Genomic DNA, 18,629 nt, shown 5'->3' with positions numbered 1-18,629 from the left:
AGGGTATCCTTTCACACCGCCCCCACCCCCCCAATTAAGGACATCTTCAAAGTTCAGAATAAACACACTCAGAGTAAATGAATCTCAAGGTAGTATATGGTCACAGACATACACGACCTATAAGAACATATATGTCACCATATGCTATACTACCCTGAGATTCATTTTCTTGCAGGCATTCACAGAACAAGCAGATACAGTGGAATCAATGAAAATCCACACACACAAAGACTGGCAACTAATGTGCAAAAGAAGACAATCTGTGCCAATATAACATAATGATAAGTAAGTAAATAACATAATAAGAATACGAGTTGTGGAGTTCCATAGGTTGTGGAACTGAGGTGAGTGGCGTTATCCGCGTGGGTTCAGGACTCTGCTGGCTGAAGCTTTCCTGCACATGCAGTACCCATCACCCAAGCACCTCACCATACCCGACATGGCGTGAAACATCAAATATTTATCACTGGCCATTATAGCCAGTGATAGATAAACTGATTTTGAACACTTCTCGTCTGAGCTCACCTCGGACAAGATCGTGTGGGCTACTGAGCTCAGCAATGGCGACAGTGCTACCCCAGAGTATTTCTACGTTACAAGGAGGTTTTGAAACCGTTACATCGCTTCGCCCTTGCCAGGTACAATGGAAGAAAGTTACGGGAGAGAGCAACAGGAACTTTCACCCTCTGTTTCTCTCATTCTAGAGATACTACCCGACCCAGCAAGTGTTTCCAGCACATTCTGGTATTTTTCTTCATAGTCTCACATTTTACTGCTGATAAACCCGAAACCTGATTTTGACTGGAATTATAAAGCCACACGATCTAACCTGTCGGTTTCCACGCCTGCACAACAACTTCCCTAGTGCCCCAGACCATCCCGCTGTAATCCCTACCAAAACCCGGTGTCAGATACCATGGATGGAGCATACAACTTCCACATGGGCCTTAGGCAAAAAGACCCTCAGTGCCGCGAAATTCTGGCTTCTGGACTTCCAGTCGACCAATCAGAGACAAGGAATCCAGCCAATCCGGGTCTTACAGAGTACGCACACAATGCTGGAACGCTCGAAGTACCCATTGGGCTCCCGTGCCGGGTTGATGTCGAGCTCGCAACTCGACATTGTAAGAAAAACACTGCCAGCTCCAGTTTAAATTCCCATGCGGAATATTGAGGCGGATCAAATACCCAAACCCAGCACAGCCCCCACTTCTCCCATTTAGCCAGTATCAGTGCGGTGGTCCGTAGGACCCAGCGGACCTCAGGACCCACTGCCCGCAGTGTTTCAGTTCCGTTGATGGGAAGCGATCATGATTGAAAATAAAGTGGAAATAAAAAAAGCTTTTGGAAAGAGGTGAAATGCCATCGGTCATTAGAAAAGCGTTAGGCTACAGACAGTCAACAATTGGAATAATTTTAAAGGATAAAGGATAAAGTGAGAATAATGAAGCATGTGAAAGGCCCTGCCCCGATGAAAGCTTCAATTATTACTAAGCAACACAGTGGTTTAATTATTGCAATACATATGTTTCTTAAGTGTTTTATATGAATAGAAAGGTAAAATATATACTGTACTATATACTAAGACAAACGTTTGAGTAACTGACGCTAAATAATACCAGATGTATTTGTTCCGACTTACGCACAAATCCGACTTAAAGACGGAATCAGGAACAGAACTCGTACGTAACCCGGGGACTGCCTGTATCGAATATTAATTGCCCAATAATAAAATCTAAGATTTGGCAAAGCCAAAACACCTTCCTTTTTTGATTTCTGTAAATATTTCTTACTTACCCTGTGATTTCTATACTGCCATATATATGAAGAAATTTTAGAATCAATAATATAAAAAAAAGGATTTAGGAATACAAATTGATACTGCCTGAAATAGATACAGAAATTTAGGTAAAATAAACATCTTAATAGCATTAATTCTACCAATCAAAGATAAGGACAGTGGGGACCATTTAGTAAACAGTAGTTTAACATGATTAATTAAAGGTAAAAAATTAACTTTAAATAGATCCTTATACTTCTTAGTAATTTTAACCCCCAAATAAGTAAAATAATCAGTAACCAATCTAAATGGTGATTGTCTATAAATTGGAACTTGCATATTTAATAGGAAAAGCACACTCATCAAGATTCAATTTATAACCAGAAAAACTACTAAACTGAGCAAGTTGTATTATTACTGCAGGAATGATTTCTTTGGGTTAGAAATATATAATAACAGGTCATTCTATAACTGTGTAGTGGAGAGCATTCTGTCTGCTTCCATCAGCACATGGTATGGGATTCCTGGTGCACAGGACTGTAAAAGGTTGCAGAGAGCTGCAGACTCAACCAGTTCCAACATGGGCTTAAGACTCCTCCCATCAAGGACACACTCAGGAAGGCATAATCTATAATTAAGGGCCTTCACTATCCGGGACACGTGCTTCTCACGCATCTACCATTGCGGGAGTAGGACAAGAGCTTTAAGACCCTCACTCGATGTTTTAAGAATGTCTTCTGCCCCTCTGCCATCAGATTTTTTGAACAGTCCATGAAAACTACCTTGGTATTTCTCTTTAGCAGTAATCTCTGTAATTTATAGTAATTTTACGTCTTTGCACTGACTGCTGCCACAAAACAATGAATTCTGGTTCACAGCTCAGTAAGAATAAACCTGGAGTTTGATTGTTAGACGATGCTGGGCAGAGATTACATCTGTAGGTGAGTGATGACTTGGAGGGTATCCTTTCACACTGCCCCCACCCCCCCCCCCAATTAAGGACATCTTCAAAGTTCAGAATAAATACACTCAGAGGAAATGAATCTGAAGGTCACAGACATACACGACCTATAAGAACATATATGTTACAGGAGAGAGCAACAGGGACTTTCACCCTCTGTTTCTCTCATTCTAGAGATACTACCCGACCCAGCAAGTGTTTCCAGCACATTCTTGTATTTTTCTTCATAGTCCCATGTTTTACGGCTGTTAAACCCTAAACCTGATTTTGACTGGAATTATAAAGCCACACGATCTAACCTGTCGGTTTCCACGCCTGTGCAACAACCTCCCTAGCGCCCCAGACTATCCCGCTGTAATCCCTCACCAGAACCCAAACCCCGGTGTCAGATACCATGGACGGAGCATACGACTTCCACACGGGCCTTGAGCGAAAAGACCCTCAGTGCCGCGAAATTCTGGCTTCCGGACCTCCAGTCGACCCATCAGAGACAAGGAATCCAGCCAATCCCGGTTTTATACTTTTTAGCAATCAGCGACTTTATACTTGCTGCCATTCCTCCTGCCGTGTTGCGGATAACGGAGCACAAAGCACAAACTTATGTCGGTAAAATAGAAACGCGCAATAAAATAGCATCCCAGACATTGAGCTGCGGAAGATCTGCGGTCGAACACAATCTGAAGCTTGTCTCCCGGACGGTTGTAAAAAAGCGACACCGCGGCTCGAGCAAAACCAAATGCTGGAGGAACTCGAGGAAATCTGCAGATGCTGGAAATTCAAACAACAACACACACAAAATGCTGATGCCTTCCTGACGAAGGGTCTCGGCCCGAAACGTCGACAGCGCTTCTCCCTGTAGATGCTGCCTGGCCTGCTGTGTTCCACCAGCATTTTGTGTGTGTGTTGTTGCTGGAGGAACTCAGCAGGTCAGGCAGCATCTATTCGCTTTGGATTTCCAGCGTCTGCGGTTTTTCTTGTGAACTCAGTTTATTATCCCCTCCAGCCCTGCCGAGGCGTCTCCGCCCGAAACGTCAACTTTCCATGATGCTGCTGAGTTCCTCCGGCACCTTGTGATATTTCCAGCATCTGCAGATTTATCTCTGCGCTCAGTTTTTTTTTCCTCCAGCCCTGCTGAAGTGAGGTAGTGTTCATGGGTTCAACGTTCAATCGGATGGCAGAGGAGAAGAAGCTGATAGGTTATAAAATTATGGGAACTTTAAATTGTACAGACGGTCAGAATCTTCCCCCACCCCCGTACAAATGACAAATACTGGAAAATTTATGGTGGGGGAGGGGGGTTTTAAGGGAGATCTGCAGGGCAAGTGTTTTTTAATATACAGAGGACGGTGGAAGAAGACACAGTGGTTTTTAAAGTGCAGCAGCTGGAGGGAAATCAGATTTCATGGCAGAAGAGATTTCATTTTAGTTTCGACGCACGTGATGGGCCAAAGGACCTGTTCTTATGCTATGTTACACAGAAAGTGCGCTGCAGGAACTCAGGAAGCCAGGCAACATCTTTGAAGGGGAAGAAACAGTCAACTCTTCACGTCGAAACCCTTCATCAGAACTGGAAGGGAAGAGTGAACAAGCCAGAGTAAGAAGGTGGGTGGGAGGAGAATGAGTACAAGCTGCCAGGTGAGAGGTGAGACTGGGAGGGGACAGGTGGAAGAGGTGACTGCCTGAAGAAGGTGGAATCCGAGAGAAGAGCAGAATGGATCATGGGAGAAAGGGAAGAAGGGACACAGGAGGTAGGTGATGGACATGTGAGGAGAAATGAAGGGGGAAGAAAAAGAAATTGCCAGGTTAGAAAAATCAATGTGTTCATACTGATCTATGTTCTATATTCATTAACACTCGTGATGTCATCAGAAAAATGATTATGTTAATATTTCAGCTTATTTTATGGGAGCTGAGATATTAAATATACTGCTCTCCATTCTCCCTGACCTGCAAATTTTAACAAGCGTTAATTCTGCGTTTTCTGTTAACCATTTAGACATCACTCTAATCTCACAACGTGTCTCTGTGAGAGCTTCACTTTCATCCACAACTTCACTAAATCAGCTCTTGCATACACGTACACAGTTCAATAATCTCTCTGCCTATGTAACTGAAATATGCCAGTGGCTACATTTCATGAACGTCATTAAGAGGTATGGTAAGTCGCCAAAATATCTTGCATATTTCTAGAAATGTACCATGGGAGCTTTGTGACTGCTGGTATCAGCGTCTGGTATGGAGATGCCAATCCACAACATCAGAAAAGGCTACGAGCTTTCTAAGCTCGGCCAGCTCTATCATGGACACGAGCCACCCCAGCATTGAGGACTCCTTCAAAAGGTGGCATCCATTATTAGAGACCCCCATCATCCAAGACATGTCCTCTTCTTACTGATACCATCACGGAGGAGGCAGAGGAGCCTGAAGACACACACTCACCGTTTTAGTCCTGACGAAGGGGTTTCGGCCGGAAACATCGACAGCGCTTCTCCCTATAGATGCTGCCTGGCCTGCTGTGTTCCACCAGCATTTTGTGTGTGTTGTTTGAATTTCCAGCATCTGCAGATTTCCTCGTGTTTGCACCATTTTAGTCATAGTTTTTTCCCCTCTGTCATCAGTCTTCTGAACTGACAATGGACCCGTGAACACCACCTCAGAACTTTTTTTCTTTTTGCACAGCTTAGTAAATTAAATTTTCTTTTTTTTTGCATATAATCATTGTATCTTACAGTTTTCATTACTATGTATTGGAATTCACTGCTGCCTCAGAAAAACAAACTTCACAACATGTACCAGTAGTGTTAAAACTAATTTTAATTCTGGTTAATTCTAACAAATTTCTACACAAGTACGCTGGAGATTCCAGCTGCTTACATCACCATCCCCATAGAGAGACCACTGCACAAGAACAGAAAAAGCTTTGCAGGTTTCTAAGCTCAGCCAGCTCCATCATGGGCACTGGCCTCCTCACCATCGAGGACATCCTCAAATGGCGATGCCTCAAGAAGGTAGCATCCATTGTGAAAGACCCTCACCATCCAGGACATGCCTGCTTTCTCATTACTTGCATCAGGGAGGAGATACAGGAGCCATAAGACATTAGGAACAGCTTCTTCCCCTCCGCCTTCCAATTTCTGAATGGTCCATGAACACTACCTCACTACTTTGCTTACTTTGTGGCATGACTTATTTTTGCGTGGCTGGGGGGGAAATACATCTCCACCAAAGAATGTGCAAGACACTCCTTCCCTCCACCAGCCTGCAGGTCACCCTTGTAGCACCCGCTTAGTGACTCTCCCCCCCCCCCCAAAAAAAAAAATTAGGGCCACCTGAAGCCATAGGAGCAGGTGGTGGATGGTTAAACGAGCAGCTGGTGCTCATCATAAGTCCTAGTTATATGACCACTGATCGCAGGGAGACAATTTGAAGAGTATTGATAATGTCTGGGGTCACCCGTCTTGTAAAGACACTGACCAGAAGAAGGCAATGGCAAACCACTTCTGTAGAAAGAATTGCCAAAAACCATCATGGTCATAAGACTATGATCACCTATATCATACGATACGGCACAAAATTGATGATGATAATTTCTTTCTATATAACCTTATTGTAATTTATAGTAATTTTTTATTTATAGTGCTGATTGCTGCTGCAAAGCAAAAGATTTACTGAGATATGCCAGTGATAATAAACCTGATTCTGCAGAATTTGAAACATTACTTCCAAAACAAGATTGGTGTCATTTACAATAAAACCAGTGACTCAGAGCACTCCACTGGAGCCACAGAAACAGGCCATTCAGCCCATCTCATCTATGCCTACTACAGCATCCTCTCTGCTAGTCCAATGACTAGTCCAATTACTCATTTTGGCCCATAACTCTCCAAGCCTCTCTGTGTACCTATCCAAATGCCTCTTAAATGGTGCAATTGTACTCGCCTTGACCACTACCTCCGGCAGCTCTTTCCAGGTACTCACTACCCTTTGTGTGAAGAAACTGCTTCTCAGGTCCCTCCCAACTTATCTTGTATCTGTGCCTTCCCAACTCTAGGGGAAAAGACTATGACTATCCACCTAATCCATACCCCTCATGATGTCATAGATTTCTATGAGGTCAGCTCTTGGCCTGCTACATCAATTGCCCTTCCTCCAGTTAAAGCATAACACTCACCTGTATTCTCTGCTCCCTTTCCATTGTGCAATCAGCTACCCAAATTACCAGATCAACATAAGACTTAATTACTTACTGCCAGTCACGCCCCTGGTGCTTCTGGCAGCAATGAAGGTCCTTCATCTCTAGTGGTGTTCAGGGCTTCCTTCATCGTGACTATAGCTTCCATTTTCTATTTTTAAATCTTTATTATTTATGATTATTGAAGATCAACAGAAACAAAGATACATGAAGGCAATATGTCATTATGTACCATAAATAATTAAATTAGCAAATAACTGATTAACAAAGCTAAGCAATATATCAATAATAATATGAAAAATAAAGTGTTAAGAATTTTTTTTTGAAAGAAAAAGAAGAAAAAAAACCCCCTACTAACTGAAAAAAAAAACTGAGAAAAAACCCTTTGGGAGCACAACCCCGGAGCTATACATCATACAAGCTTCCATTAAAAAAATCAATCAGCCAACTCAAATCCATTTAAAGAAAAATCGCATGGAAACCATATTAATTAACTCAAATCAGATGATAGTAGCGGGTGAATGAACCCCACCTTTTCTCAAAATCAAATCGAGAATCAAAAGTTCGACTTCTGATTTTCTCCAAACTAAGACATAGTTTGGAGACCTGAGAAAACCATTGTATCAAAGTAGGAGCAGAAGCATCTTTCCATTTCAACAAAATAGCCCTTCTGACCAATAATGTAACAAAACTAATCCTATAAATCAAAACTAACCCCAATCCTCCCACCACCCCAAAAAAGCCTGAAATTCGGCAAAAAAAGCTGAAATGCATCCCCATAGAATAAAAAAGAGAGAGACTCCGCGAGCTGCCCATTTTATAATAGTGGTTTTAAAAAGCTTTCCTTAATTCCTCTCCCCAGTTACAAAGAAAACAACATACGACCCTAAAATAGAAAAGCCCTGCAGAGGAAAACAATATTTTGCTAAATATAAAAAGCCAAACACTACAAAGCAACACACCACCATGGCAAGTCATATTAACTGGTTCTTCTGCCCACTTACAGGCCTTGCTTCTAACTGATCTATATGCAATTTAAATATCAATTTGCTTTAATGCCTTCCATTGCCTTACAGAGTATTATTGTGCTGGAACAATGGACACTGGTGAGGCTGAGTAATCATTAAAACATGGAACGGATTCCCAACTGAAATGGTTAATACAAGAGGACACAATTTTACGGTGATCAGAAAAAAGTATAGGGATCTCAGAGAGTTTTTTTTCATAAACCAGTGGGTATGGAAAGATCTGCCACGTGTAGTCATAGAGGCAGACACAGTAAGGACATTAAAGAAACTCCTAGTTAGGTTCATAATGAGAGACGAATAGAATTCTCTACAAAACGGAAGCATTACACTAATCATAAAGTAGATTGAAAAGTAAGCAGAACATCATGGGCCAAAGGGCCTGCACTGTGCAGTATTGCTCTACAACATCTGGTTCCCCATATCCAGCATAAAAGTTCAGAGAAAAAATGTTTATACTTAATCCTTAAAAACAAGCTGGGGAACACAGAAACAATCTCCAAAGATGCCAAAACAATAAAATTAAACAAAGAGAAAAATGCCTATGTAATCTCCATTGAAGAAAAATCAGCACCATTTCCCATTTAACTAACACACCCATTGAAAAACTTTTTAAAAAACTAATTATGTATCAACTAAGCACTCCCAACTATATATAAGAAAAAAACCTTATGAACTATGGAAACTATCACTTAATTAATGAAAAAAGGAGGATAAAAGCAAATAATCAAACAATCTGTCCGTTGTATTAATTCGCTCAGTAGAACAAACCGATTTCAAAAAAATCATTCATTCATGTCAAAAAGTTCACATCTTCTTTAAATGGTCGATCGATCAAAGGACATCTGAAGCAAATCAGAAATATTCAAAGCTTATCTTCTTTCCGAAATGACAATTATTCAGCAGACCTAAAACCATTCAAACCTCGGCTACAACTGGAATAAAGTTAACATAGTCCAATCCCACTTTGGGATCCAGAAAAACACGTTGAGTCAAATCTTTGAGAAATAATTTTAATCGGGCTGGATATTGAAGTGATGGGAATAATCCTTTATCATAGGCTATCTTCATGGTTGGAACAAATTTAGACCGCAGGTCCATAACTTCCCGTGGGTAATCTTCATAAAAACGAATCTCGGAGCCTTTAAATTTAAAAACTCTGTGTTTCCTGGCATATTTTATGATTTGGTCTTTAACTTTGAAACGAAGGAAGCAGAACAAAACTGACCTTGGTTTATCCCGGTTCCGAGATTTTGAAGTGAAAATTCTGTGTGCTCGTTCGATGTCGGGAGGTTGAGGTAAAATATCTGGAAACAGAAATTGAAACAAGTTAGCAAAATAGCCTAATAAATCTCCAGTCTCAGATCCTTCCTTCAATCCAACAATTCGAATATTATTCCGACGAGATCTTGCTTCCAAATCGATAATCTTCTGTTGAGACTTTTCCAAGTGAGCTGAAATCTCCATGATTTGACACTTTGCCTCTTTAAGTTCAGAATTCAGGGAAATATTATTTTCCTGCACAAATTGAAAGCTCTTGTAATGACTTCATCTCAGAAGAGGTAGCATCAAGTTTACGGTGTTGTCTATCTTCTTGTCGAGACCCATCAGCGAATATTCTAGAAGCTCAGCCCAAGCTGGTGCTCCCTCCAGCTTTTTCCCCTTTCCATTGCTGGATTCAGGAAGCTGCTTTCTGCTTCTTAAAGATTGTGACATAGTAACGACTATTCCCCTCTAAGATCCAACAAATAAAAGTTAAAAATTCAAAGTTTAAACTGGGGAAAAAGAAGAACTAATTGCAGCCACACAAATCCTTGTGTCACACCATAGACAGTAGGCGGAGTCTCCCTGTGACTATAGTTTCCTCTCGGTTTTCACTACTGTCAGTCATGCAGGTCCCGGGTGAAGATTCGGGAATACCGTCACACTCAGATGTAGAAAGACTCTTCATTGGTGCTTCCATAATAATTTTTGTTTTATCAGTCAGGGTTGTTAGCCGTGAGCTGAACCCCCAGAACTGGAGGATCAGTGAACCACTTTTAGTCTGGCCTCTACCCTTTGACCTGTTTGGCATGGGTGACCCTACCAAGAGCCAAATCATAAAGCCCTGACTCCCAGTTAACAGAGCTCTCTGGGTCATTGAGGCATGCAAGCTTCGAAACCCTTGTAGTCCTCTTGGAGGATGACCATAAAACCCAGGACCAGAATTGTGGCATTCTGGCTACCGGATGTTGGAGAACTCATTGTTCATTCCATCGTGTTCCGTTTCACTCTGCCAGAGTGAAACGGGAGCCACTGCCCAGCTCACTCTGCAAGGTCGAGTGCATGTCCCTGTCTGTACCAATGGTGCTGATGTGGAGATGATACAGAATTTCGAGTTTTTTGGTGTAAATATCACCAAATAATTTGCACTAGTCCAGCCACATTGACTCTCTGGTGATGAATCCTCAACAGTGTGCCCACTTCCTCAGGAGAGCATAAGGACATAAAACATCAGAGAAGAATTAGGCCATTCAGCCCATCAAGTCTGATTTATTTTCCCTCTCAAACCCTATCTCCTATCTTCTGCCTGTAACCTTTGATGTCCTTACTTTTCAAGAATCTATCATCATCCACTCTAAGTAAAGATTTGGCCTCCACAGCCATCTGTGGTAAGGAATTCCAATGATTCACCACCCTCATGCTAAAGAAATTCCTCATTTCTGATCTAAAGGAACATCCCACTCTGAAGCGATGTGCCCTTGTCTTAGACTCTCCTACTATCAGAAACTTTATCTCCCCATGCCCACTTTATCTAGGTTTGTCAATATTCAATGCAATTTCTCCGAACCCCCATTCTTATAAACTTCAGTGAGTACAGACTCAGTGGCATTAAATGCTCTTCATACATTAATCCTTTCATTCCCGGGATCATTCTTGCCAACCTCCTCTGGACCTTCTCCAATGCCAACACATCCTTTCTTAGATACGGGGATTAGGAGGGTAAAAAGTTCAGCAAGTCTTTGTTGGCTTGCACTAATTTTTAGCAATGCACCATAGAAAGCATCCTTTCTAAATGTATCACAGCTTGATATGGCTACTATGCTGCCTAAGACTGCAAGAAATTGCTGAGAGTTGGGGATCATAACCACAAGAGATTCTGCAGATGCTGGAGATCCAAAGCAACATGCAAGATGCTGGCAACCGCCAGGACTTAAGAACTTTTTAAAAGCTATTATTAATGCTTTTTGAGATAGTGATTTAGATGCATATCATATTTTTTACTGAGTTAAGTAATGTATGTAATTAGTTTTGCTACAACAAGTGTATGGGACATTGGAAAAAAGTTGAATTTCCCCATGGGGATGAATAAAGTATCTATCTATCTATCTATCTTATGGAAAAGAGTAAACAGCTGACATTTCAGGTCAAGACCCTTCATCAGGACTGGAAAGGAAGGGGAGTAGAAAGGCGGGGGGAGGGGAGGAAGAAGTACAAGGTGGCAGGTGAGAGGTAGAACTGGGGGAGGGAGGGGTGAAGTAAAGAGCTGGGAAGTTGGTTGGTGAAAGAGGTACAGGAGAAGGGGGAATCTGATAGGAGAGGACAGAAGGCCATGGATGAAAGGGAAGGTGGAGGAGCTCCAGAGGAAGGTGATGGGCAGGTAAGGAGAAAGGGTGAGTGAGGGAAACAGGAATGAGGAATGGTGAAGGAGAGGAAGTGGGGCCAATTACCGGAAGTTCGAGAAATCGATGCAGATACTGGAAATGTAGAGCAACACACACAACAATGCTGGAGGAGCTCAGCAGGTCAGGAGCAATCTACTGTCGATGTTTCAGGCCGAAACCATGGAGAAGGCTGCCTGACTCTCCGAGTTTCCCTACCATTTTGCATGTATTACTCCAGAGTTGTGGACACAACTCAGCACATCACAGGCTCTCCACCACTGGCTCTGTCTACACTTCCCACTGCCCCAGGAAAGCAGCCAACATAATCAAGGAACCCTCCTAGCCTTTGTTCTGAGAGAGAGAAAAAACACCTTGCTCTCTTAATGCTGGTGCTCAAAGCAGTTGTTTATTTTAAACTGGAACTGATTTAAAGAGTCTTAGCCCAAAGGGCGTGATTGCTATTGCTGTCTGGTTTGGTGCAGCACCCTCTCACAATACACAGAAAGGACAGCCAACAGTCAGGTCAGCAGCAAAGGTCATTGGCTGCAGTCTACCACCACTGCAGGACTCGCCAGTGTCCAGGACAAAGAAGCAGGCGGAAAAATCAGGGCCAACACTACCCACCCTGCAAACTGCCTTTTCCAAAAGCTCACTTCTCAAAAGCGCGAGAGAATTGTTAAAACAAAAACTTCACGCCACCCTAAAAATTTCTTGCTCCAGGTAGTTAATCTGATCGACCATCCTAGTTAACCCACTATTAACCCCATCACTGCACTACACTTTAAACCAGTTTTTTAAAATGCCGTTTACATTGTAAATGGATGCTGGTATTTTCGTATTGGTGCTGGCTGGTGGTATATTGATTTCCATACTGGGCTTCGAGGCGAGTGATCCTAGGTTTGGATCTGTCCAGCTCCTTGCACACTTTCCATCCAGCTTCGAGCTAGCAACTTGGCCTCATAAAAAACAAACAACATGCTAAAGAAACTGCAAGGTTGCCACCCAATGCATCACAAGGCTCGGGGAGGAACAACAACTTATGTACTTGCATGCATTTTATTCCATATCCGTACTTACACCTCTAAATTTATATTTTATATAATTCTTTACTCTTTATGATAATGGAATGTTGTTTTTTTTGTTGCATGTCGCACCAACACACTTCAGCAAATTTCCTGAATATGGCGAATAAAGTGATTATAGTGGAGAAGTTGCAGAGATTCACCAGGATGTTACCTTGGGATGAAACTCCTTAGCTATGAGGAGAGACTGCATAACTTAAAAAAAATTAAAAACTAGGAGTAGAATTAGATCATCTTTCCCATCAAGCCTGCTCTGTCCTTTATTAAGATTATATCTGATCCGGTCGTGTATTCAGTTTCACCGTCCTGGCTTTTTCCCATAACACTTAATTCCCCTGCAATGCAAAAATCTATCTAACTGTGTCTTAAATATATTTAATGAGGAAGCCTCTACTGCTTCCCTGGGCAGAAAATTCCACAGATTCACTACTCTCTGGGAAAAGCAGTCTCTCCTCATCTGCATCCTAAATCTATTCTCCTGAATCTTGTGGCTATATCCTTTAGATACCAGTGGAAACAACTTCCCTGCCACTACCTTATCTATCATTTTCATAATGCTGTACGCTTCTGTAAGTTCCCTTCTCATATTTCTGACTTCCAGCAAGTACAGTCTCAGGGGACTCAATTTCTCCTCATAGGTTAACTCCCTCGTCTCCGGAATTAATGTGGTGAATCTCCTCTGCAGCGCCTCCACAGCCGGTATATCCTTCCTCAAGCAATGAGACCACAACTGCCCAGTACTCCAGGTGTGACCTTACCAATACCCTGCACATTGCAGCATAACCTCCCTGCTGGAAATCCAGTCCCTATACAATAAGGGCCAACATTCCATCTGCCTTCTTGCCAACCTATTGCACCTGTAAACCAACCTTTTGCAATCCATGCACAAGCACTCCCAAGTCCCTTGGCACAACAGCATACTGCAGTCTTTCACTGTTTAAATAATAATCTAATCCTCCATACCCCACTCTGGCCTTTTACTTCTTCACACCTCCCTTTTACTTTCCCCTGGGTCCCCTCTTCCTTCCCTTTCTCCTATTGCCCATACTCCTCTCCCATCAGATTTTTTCTTCTCCAGCCCTTGACCTTTCCTTGCTACCTCACTTATCACCTTTCAGCTAGCCTCCTTACCCTCCCCCCACCTTTTAATTTGGACACCTCCCCTCTTCCCATCCAGCCCTGACAAAGCGTCTTGGCCTGAAACATCAATTGTTTATTCTTATCCATCGATGCTGCCTGACCTGCTGAGTTCCTCCAGCATTTTGTGTGTGTTCCTCTTGATTTTCTCCTGTTTGTAATCTGAGCTTCTGTTTTTCCTTTTAAAGTGGATGATCTCATATTTAGAAACGTTGTACTCCATCTGCCAGACTCTTGTCCATTCACTTAACCTATCTATATCTCCCTGCTGACCTTCCTCATCCTCTGCACAATTTGATTTTCCACCTAATTTAGTGTCATCAGCAAACTTAGATACACTAAACTGAGTCCAAATCATTAATGTATATCATGAACAGTTAAGCTGTGTCTGTTTTTCTTGGAGCAGAGGTGGCTGAGGGGGGACTTGATAGAGGTGTATAAAAGTAGCCTAGGTAGTAGGAAATAAAAATAGATGTTGTTAATTCTCACCGCAGGCAGCATCTATGGAAAAAGAAACAGTCAAGATTTCAGGTTTTAGAAGCTTTGCCCCTAAAATATCATCTGTTTCTCTCTCCACAGATGCCGTCTGACCTGCAGGGTTATTTCCAATCACAAACAAGAGACGATTTGCAGATGCTGGAAATGCAAGAAACACATACAAAATGCTGGAGGAACTCAGCAGGTCAGGCAGCCAAGTTCAAGGTTTAAAAGTTCAAAGTAAATTTATTATCAAACCACATATAATCCTGGCATTTGTTTTCTTGAGGCACAGTCAATAAATCCAATAACCATAACAGAATCATCGGAAGACTACGCCAACAGGGTGGACAACCAGTGTCCAAAAGACAACTAGATGTTAAACAGAAAAGCAAAAAATAATTGAAATAATTAATAAGCAATAACTGAGAATATGAGATGAAGAGTCCCTGAAAGTGAGTCCATAGCTTGAGGGAACAGATCTGTGATGGGGCAAGTGAAGTTGAGTGAGGTTATGGCCTCTGGTTACAGACCCTGGAGGTTGAGGGGTAATAACTGTTCCTGAACTTGGTGGTGCTGTCCTGAGGCTCCTGTACCTTCTCCCTGATGGCAGCAGTGGGCAGCGAGAGCATAACCTGGGTGATGGTGGCCCCTGATGATGGATGGTGCGTTTTTGTAGGATTTTCCATTCAAGGTCTAATGTGCTGGGACCTCTGGTGCTACAGGTTATATGCTGATGCTAATTGGGTAGGGATTTCTTCAAACAAGCCTGACTGAAATCTCTGACGACGATTTGAAATGAATCGGGGGGGAAAAGTTTCTTCTTTATCACACCCCCACTGTTTGCCTTTTCTGAATCAGCAGTTCTGCCCATTGTACGAAGACAACTGTTTATTCCTCTCCGCAGATGATGCCTACCCGCTGAGTTCCTCCATCGTGTCGTGTGTGTGTTACCCTTATATATTTTGCACATTGCTCTAAACCTATGGCCTCTAATTTTCGTCTCACAACCTGAAGGGAAAAAAACCTGCATGTATTTACCCTGATTATTCCATCTACATATGAACGGTCTCTCTCTTCCCCTCTCACTCAGTGAAGCTGCCTACGTATGGATTCTCTCTCTCTCTCTCTCTCTCTCCCACCCCCCCCCCCCCCCCCCTTGATGCTGCTGGAGGATGGTGTCAGACTGTATGGGTTTTGGGCAAAGTTCAATTGACGTTGGCTATGGAATGGACTCTGTAGTTCATGTTATGCTGTGTTTCTGGTTTCTGGACACTCAGTTTCTTGTTGTTGCTGTTCCGGTGCTATTTTGATCGAGGCAGGCTAGAGATGTGGCCTGCAGATAACAAGAGACACGAATATGAACTGGACTGAATTTGCCTGGACTCTTTAGATGTCTCTGTGATTTGGCGTTTTGTACTCTGTGTTTTTCACTCATTCTTTTTCCTGCTGTGCATATGATTTGTTCTTTCTTTTCTGCATTGGGAGTTTGATGTTTTTCTTTAAACTGGTTCCATGGTGTTTCTTTGTTTCGTGGCTGTCTGTGTGAAGACAAATCTCAGGGTTGAAAACTGCAAACATATTTTGATAATAAATGTACTTTGAATCTTTGAACACCTCTATAAGATTCCTCTCCTCCTGCACTCCAGGGAATAAAGTCCTAGCCTATTCAACCTTCCCCTATAACTCAGGTCCTCGAGTCCTGACAACATCCTTGTAAATTTAGAGAGGAGATTTCGAGGAGAAATTTTTCACCCAGGGGGTTCTAGAACTTGCTACTTATTGCCTGAGGGATTGGTGGAGGCAAATACACTCCCAAACTTTAGGAAGTATTTTCATTGCCAAGGGATAGGAAGCTACAGAACAGGTGAATCAGACTCAAGATTTATTATCTCTGACTTATTGTACGTGCAATGAAGTTTGTTGTTTTGCAGTCATAGTGCAAAGATAGACTCAGTGGCCTCTTTATTACACTTGTACACCTGCTCACTAATCAGCCAATCACGTGGCAGCAACTCAATGCATAAAAGCATGCAGACATGGTCAACAGGTTCAGTTGTTGTTCAGACCAAACATCAGAACGGGGAAGGGATGTGATCTAATTGACTTTGTTTATGGAATGATTGTTGGTGCCTGATAGGGAGGTTTGACCATCTCAGAAACTGCTGATCTCCTGGGATTTTCACACACAACAGTCCCTAGAGCTTACAGAGAAGGGTGCAAAAAAACAGAAATCGTTCTGCGACGGGCAGTTCTGCGGGTGAAAGCGCCATGTTAATGGGTGAGGTCAGAGGAGAATGGCCAGACTAGTTCAAGCTGACAGGAAGGTGACAGTAATTCAGATAACCACGTTACAACTGTGGTGTGCAGAACAGCATCTCTGAACGCACAACACATTGAACCTTGAAGTGGATGGACTACAGCAGCAGAAGACCATGAACATACAGTCAGTGGTCACTTTATTAGGTGCAGGAGGTACATTGTAAAGTGGCCACTGAGTGTAGAGAATTACTATAAATTACACAACTAAATTAATTGTGCAAACAAAAGGAATAACAAGCTAGTAATACACACTAAAATGCTGGAGAAACTGATAAGGTCATGCTACATCTGTGGAGGGAAATGAACAGTCAACATTCCAGGCCCAAACCCTTCATCAGGACTGGAAAGGAAGGTGGGGGGGGGGGGGCAGGTGCAGAAGCCAGAATAAAATGCTATGGGGAGGGGGAGGAGTACAAGCTCACAGGCCAAGTGCGAGGGAGGTTTGAAGTGGGAATGAAGTGAGAAGCTGGGATTTGACAGGTGGAAGAGGGAAGGAGCTGAAAAAGATGGGCTCTGATAGGAGAGAATAAGGGGGGAGGAGGCGAGGAAGTGGAGGGTGATGAGTAGGCTGGGAGGGTGGGGAATAGCAAAGAGGGTCAAGGGTTTTAAGGACCGTTCAGAAATCCGATGGTGGGGGGGGGGGGGAAGAAGCCGTTTATGAATCATTGAGTGTGAGTCTTCAGGTTCCTGTACCTCTTCCCTGGTGGTAGTTACAAGAAGACCGGGGTCAGAGATCCGTAGGGGTCTGGGAGTTGATGCCCAAAGGCCAAAATTGAGGCTGAATGGGCTGAAGACCGAAGTTGGAGCCCAATGACTGTGTGATTTTGAGAAGAGGGACTCACCCTGGGCGTGCGAGTGAGCAGACGGGAGGGATGAGTGTGCGTCTTGCCGTTGGCATCGTGCTTTGTTTTTCCGTTTGCGTTGTCCCGTGGAACACTGGGTGGGTATGCAGTCATTGGTACCGGAATGGCTCGAGGCCGAAGGTGGCCTGCCCTGGGGTTAGGGGACTGCAGATGTGGGTGGGTGGGAGGGTTGGAGGAATGGGGCTTGTTTGGCTGCTGCTGCTTCGCCACTTGGTATGGCCCGCGTTGTTCTGCCAAACATGGCGGTGTAGTTTGTTGGTGCTGGAATGTGTGACCATCCTTGGGGTTGCACCACAAACAACGGATTTCACTGTATGTCTCAAAGTACTTGTGATAAATAAATCTGATTCTGACTCTGGTACATCTCGGGTGGCGAGATGATGCCACCTTCTTGAGACACCATTATTGAGTAAGTGTGGTTAATGAAATAAGTACCGAACATGATGGGCCAAGGGGCCTGACTGACTCTCTTTAAAACTTACATGAAAACATGGACTAATGCACTCAAATGTTGAACAAGTAGAAAGACAGCAGTTCCCAAATTGAAAGAATCCCAGCCATCACTACTGCAAGGTGTAAAAAGATGACATTTACAGATTCAGGATTATTCATTGTCTTTCTGCAGTGCTCACATGAAAGAAGAACAAATTGATTGCCACCCTGATCTGATGGCAGAGGGGGCAGCTGTTTCCCCCTCCACCATCAGGTCTCTGAACAGATAATGAACCCACGAGCACTACCTTGTAATATCGTACTTATTTATAGCAATTTTTGTCTTGCTGCCACAAAACAACAAATTTTAGGGAAGTGTCAGGGGTAATAAATCTGATTTCAATGCTCCTGATATTACATTTTTGGTATATTTGACCATCCATTTCCAATCCATTTGTTTGAATTCGAAATTAATTTTCCAGCCCCCCCCCCCCCCCAATCAAGACGACAGCAAAAATGAAAATGCGCAAGTCACTCTGTATCATACGTCACCAAGGCTGGTTTATCAGTCTTGTTGAAAACGCCGGCCTTGGAGTGGGAGAAGCAAGCAGCCAGACCATTTTCAGCGAGGCCTTTCAGACGGTGAGTGCCAGGGTAACACGGCAGCCCTGCGGACACTCGCATTCATTACAGCAGTCTGCAGTGCAGGACGTT

General features: G+C 43.0%; 1 protein-coding gene across 1 annotated transcript in view; it reads right to left on the bottom strand.

Moving 5' to 3' along the window:
* LOC140729301 (coxsackievirus and adenovirus receptor homolog) overlaps positions 1-18,629 on the bottom strand; it is a 78,175-nt gene that overhangs the window by 40,546 nt on the left and 19,000 nt on the right. The window contains exon 2 of the mRNA XM_073048909.1: positions 9,187-9,265. The gene's annotated coding sequence lies outside the window, so the exon portion shown is untranslated. The remainder of the gene's footprint in view (positions 1-9,186; positions 9,266-18,629) is intronic.

The sequence above is a fragment of the Hemitrygon akajei genome, chromosome 6 (genome assembly GCF_048418815.1).
Source record: "Hemitrygon akajei chromosome 6, sHemAka1.3, whole genome shotgun sequence".
Classification (NCBI taxonomy): Eukaryota; Metazoa; Chordata; class Chondrichthyes; order Myliobatiformes; family Dasyatidae; genus Hemitrygon; species Hemitrygon akajei.
This window is presented reverse-complemented; position numbering and strand designations above follow the sequence as displayed.